Raw genomic sequence first — 5,673 nt, 5'->3', positions numbered from 1 at the left:
TTCTGGCCTCTGGATGATAGTGGCTATAATTGGTTGCAAAAGCATAATGTTGTAAAACCTAACATTTTTATGCTTGTGCCTTACCCTGTATTTATGTTCTTTATTGTGCGTGTATGTGTTTGTATATATTTGTGTTGGTTTGTGTGTGTGAAAGCCAGTACTCAATGTTAAGTGTCTTTTTTTCATTCTTGTTCCACCTTATTTAATAAAAAATTGTTTATTTTGTATCATTTATCTATCTATCATCTATCTATCTATCTATCTATCTATCTATCTATCTATCTATCTATTTATCTATCTATCTATCGTGTGTGAAATGCTCATTGTGCTAAGGCAGGCTTGTGGTGGTCAGAGGGCAACTTTTTGAAGTCAGTTCTCTTCTACCATGTGAGTCTTAAGGATGGAACTCTGTTTGTCAGGGTTGGTGCAGGTACCTTCATCTGCTGAGCTAACTTGTTGGATTCCCCTCTACTGTTTGAGACAAGGTTTTTCATGGAACATGGAGCATGCCAATTTGGCTAGTCTTGATAGCCAGTATGACCTAGAAATTGTCCTCTTTTTGCCTCCCAACTCTGAGATGGCAGCCATACACTGCCCTGCCTGTTCTTTTATATGGGTGCTGGGATTTAACTAAGGTCCACAGACTGGTCCAACAAGCATTTTATCTACTGAGACATTTTTCCTGTCTTTATTTGTGACCTTTTACAAATACATTTTTGATTAATTTTTCCTTTAGATTCATTCATTTATCCATCCTTCTCATGGAGGCTCTCTGAGTTCTTTGTTAGGTGTGCTCATAGTTCACTGCAGAAAACTGATAGAGACTCAAACCCAAAATCATGTACAGGAAGGTAGATGAAGTATTTTTCTAGATTTAGAACTCTTTATGACAATTAATATCATGACAAAAAGTTTAATATATATGTATATGTATATACACATGTGTTAATCTTATACGTCTCATACCTTAAGAAAAACTGTTAGAGTCAATATAAAACCAAAGGATTATGAGATTAGTGGCAACTAAAGAGTTCTTGCAGTTTTGTTTTTCTTCTGTCCCGTATCACTTACCCACTGAGGCATCTCTCCAACCTTAACTCTGCTTTTTAAAATGCAGAATCTCACCCTGTAGAGCAGGCTGGCTTTGATCTGATAGCGGTACTTTTTCCACATCCTCCTTAATCCTCAGATTACAGGTGTATATTACTATGTTCAGCTAAAGGTTTGTAATCTTGTTACTACATCTGATTTCTGTTATACATAATTTTAATAGGAGAAAACATGACTATATGACAAGTTTCTTTCCTTTCTTCTTTCCATCTCCCCTCTCTCCCTCCCCCCTTTCTCTTTTTATTTTGGTGAGGTTCAGTTAAAAGTGCCAATTGATTAGACATGGTTTCTTGTTGGCTATTAGCAACAAGCAGGGAAACATAAATGTGTATGTACTTCAGCATGCACTTTTGGTTACTCCAGGACACATTTTATTCTTATAATAGAACATTTATTTTAACAATTCTTCTCTAGTTCCCTTCACAAACCTGAGATCTTCACAGGTTTAAAGAGCAAAGCGTTAGAGACGTTAACTAGGAAGTTGCCTAAGATGTGTTTCTTTTCCTTTAACACATTCTCCTAGCCCAAAATGCCAGGACTATTTATATAACAAAATTTTCCCATATTTCTTATGTTCTCATTACTGTTCTTCATAGGTTGAAGCTTTTCTCTTTGAAATCCACCTTCTTTCACAGTTACTTGCCACACAGAAGCATCTTTGTTAAGTTAAAAAGTCCTTTATGAGAAAGATTCTTTTAAACTATTTCTGAAAGCTCATTCAGAAGAGCTAGTGGATGGTTCTGTTTAGTAATCATTATAGGCTTTAAAAACTGTGATCTAATGCCAAGGATTCATGCTAGAACATGAGGGCAGCTTATATAAATGCCATTACCACCAGAGGAGACCACTGTGTGTTATACACATTTTTCTTCTACCTTTCACCTTCTATTTCTTGCCATCCTTCTCTTAACTAGCTAGGAACAACTTCATTCAGATGTCTCAAATTTATGTCACCTCAAAGGCTTGCTTTGAAATAAACTTGGCTCCCATTCAAATGCTGGTTCCCATTGCTCTTGGCAGTTTTTTCCATGTTTCTAATTCACATGACTGTGTCTCCATCAGCACCTGCCTTTGTTTTCATTAACAAACATTTATTGAGCATCTTCCTTGAGTGTGTTTCCATCCAAAATGTGCTCAAAGGGCTCTAATCCATGAGGTAATTGGGTAGCATTGTTGCTTCCTATGCAGTAAGTCACAAGAAGGTAATAATGGCAACCACAGTTATCTTTGATGCTGCCATTTAAAATTTTGTTGGATTCATCCTGTTCCCTGTTTTGGTGAGTGAGTCCTGCCTCTTACACGTGGTGCTAAAACTACTGTGGTAATGTCCCATCCTGAAAGAGCTGCAGTGGTTATATTATATGTGCTTATTTTAGTCCTGCTCTTTATTAGCTAGCCACATGTGTTGTTTGTGTGCTTTGCATTACAACCTTTGATGAACATTGCCTATCCTAGTCATCTTGTATCTGATTGTGTAGAAGTAGAGCCAGAGACAGGGATTTGGTTTCATATGGAGGGAGGAGAAAGCAAAAGAACCTGGAAAACATGCTGCTTGTAAAGTCTAGATGTGCTCTGTGCATTGAACTGCTGCTGTAGAGAATAAAGCAAACTGTAGAATTCTCCCCATGGGGTAGGTATAAAGTCAGTTCTTCTCCTGCTCCTCCTCTTCCCCTTTCTCTGTCTTAGTTACTGTTGTGTTGCTGGGAAGAGACACTATAATCAATGCAAACTAGAAAGCATTCAGTTGGGGCTTGTTTACAGTTTAAGAGACTTAGTCCATGACAGCAAGAATCATGGTAGCAGGCAGGCAGATATATATGGTGCTGGAGCAGTAATGAAACCTCCCATCTTGGCAGCAGACAACAGGTGGAAAGAGTGAGGCTGGGTCTCCTGTAGTAGGCTTTTGAAACCCCAAAGCCTACCCCTCGTTCCACACCTCCTCCAATAAGGCCACACTCCATAATCTACCAACTGCTGAACCATTTAGGTATATGAGACTATGGAGACCATTCTCATTCAAACCATCACATTCTCCTGCTAAGGGATGGGGCAGGGTCTCACTCTCTAGCTCAGACTAGCCTCGTACTTATGACATGCTCATTATTCAGGAACATGGGAGGCAGGAGTGTCAGGTGTTCAGGGTTATTTTTATCTATCTGGTCAGCCTATAATATATGGAACACTATCTCAATTAACAACAACAAAAACTAGAAAAGAAGAGAGAGAGGGAGAGAAAGAGAGAAAGGGAATGAAAGAGAGAGAGACATGAAAGAGAGGAGAGAGAATATGAACATCACTGCACATTATAAGATAACTTTCTGGGAGCTGTGGTTGTGACAGCTGAGGGCAATTCCTTAGCTAAAGGGGGACAGCTGGGATGCCTTTAGAAGCCAACTGCTTAGCAGCTGTAAGATGGACACCCGGCTGTGATGTGGGTGGAATACTAACAGAGCTGTCTTTATCAGGCCTTTTCAGACTTTCACACAGCCACTCGGAGAGTTTGCTAAACAGATTTCAGAGGGGGAGAGAGAAAGGTTTTAGAATTTCTTTGGTTTCTCCACTGTGAAGCATGAGAATATATATTATGCACAAGTTTCAGGTGCTGTTGCTTTGCGCCCTTGGATCACAGTTTAAGAAACATGGCTTTGTATAGGTCATCTGCTCATAGTGGGCATCCAACAAATGCTCCCAAGATTAAGTGGATACCATGTGGGATTTTCAGATAAAATATTTGTCCAGCTAAATTTGATGTAAATGCACATAAATAAGGAATGATTTTAGTATAAATATGTCCTAAAGATTGCTTGAAACAAAAAATTTTGTCATGAAGCCTCCATTTAAATCTAAACATATTTGCTACATTTGATGACTCTAATTCTTCTTCTTCCATCTATGTGACTGTAATAAACATGTTGCAAGTGTCACAAGATGATTCCTGACGAAAATAAAAGTGAGAATACCAGGCATGGTAGCACACAGCTTTAAAGCCAGCAGCACTCAGGTGGCAGAGGCAAGAGGATATCTGAGTTCAAGATCACATAGCAAATTCCAGTGAGACCCTGTCCAGAAAAAAAAAATAAAAATCAACTAGGAAAACTGAAAGTGGCAAGAAAAGATCAGTATACAAGCCATAATAAGGGAGAGAGAAGAGTTGAGATTTATTTGAGGATATGGAACCCTTCTGAATGTGGAATTGTGAGTCCAGCTTCAATGTCATGCACCTATTAGCATAAACTAACTTAGGGAGCTATGTGTTTGTTCCACAATTCAGAACAGAAGCCTGAGAAAATCCCCTGAACTTACTCTGCTTTCCAGAATAAGTAAGTGGCCTGGAAGTTGCCCCTTTATCTTAACAAGTGAAAAGCTGATTACAAAGAAATGCCCACGATTATCTCTAGACCCCACACATAAGAGGACACAGGGCAAACTGCTGTCTTCAAAATAGAGCAGTTAGACCTCTATAGAGAACCTCTATTCGCCACAGCAGAAACCCATGACCAGGAACCTTCCTGGAAAATTGTGCCAGGGTATGGAATTGTCTACTGTTATTGATGTACAGAGGAAGGGATCAGTGGGTCGGACTCTAAGAGCGGAACACTCTAGGATGATTAGGCATTGTGCCAAGCTGGGTATCCTTGAACTTGGGGAGGCTGAGGTATGTGGATCCCTTGAGCCCTGGAATTGGACACCAGGCTAAGGAACATAGCAGGACCCTGTCTCAAAACAGAATCACTTGGTGGGGCCTAGCTGGGGGTGTGTGTGCGTGTGCGTGCATGCGTGCGTGCGTGTGTGTGTGTGTGTGTGTGTGTGTGTGTGTGTGCACAGTTCTGTGGATTTTGCCTATAGGATCTTCATCTGGTTCTGGCAGTGGCTACTGGAAAAAAAATCCCCCTGCACTTGTAAGAGGGGAAGAACAAAAGAAAAAGTTCATTTAGTCTTTATAGCCAGTCTAATCTCCTGGGGATTTATCAATGAGCAGCTGACCTGAGGCAAGGGAAATTCACAACTCCAGCTCACTCTAGTCATCTTAATGCCCACTTTTCCAGGTTGGGGAGGATTGAGAAGCACTTGTGATGTTGACAGTCAGAGGTAAAGGCTCCCGAGGAGCCTTTCTTCCTCAAATATCTTGCCACTAAGTCAGTAAAGGTCTAGTCTCAGAAGTTTCTTGTACCCAGTAAATGACACCCACCTTCAAGGAAAGAAATTACAAGATATGAAAAAGTAGTATGCAGAGACAATATAGTATTAATCATAGTTCTAATAGAAGTGAGTCGGGGCTGGTGGTGTGGCTTACTTGCTTACTTAGAATGTTTCATGCCCTCTGTTTAATCCCCCAACACCACAAAGAAAAACAGCTCAACAATAACAAAGCAAATGCAAGCCTCCTGTCATCTGAAGACAAAGAGACAATTTAAATGCACATCACACGTGTATGGTGAATTAAAATAAGCAAATCTGGAAAAGTTACCTAACATATGATTTCACCCCCGCTCCATACTGGACAAGCTAAAACTATGGAGTCAGGAAAATGATCAGAGTTGTCAGTATTTAGGAAGAGTGAGG

Source organism: Microtus pennsylvanicus, chromosome X, assembly GCF_037038515.1.
Source record: "Microtus pennsylvanicus isolate mMicPen1 chromosome X, mMicPen1.hap1, whole genome shotgun sequence".
In the NCBI taxonomy this organism is placed as follows: Eukaryota; Metazoa; Chordata; class Mammalia; order Rodentia; family Cricetidae; genus Microtus; species Microtus pennsylvanicus.
This window is presented reverse-complemented; position numbering follows the sequence as displayed.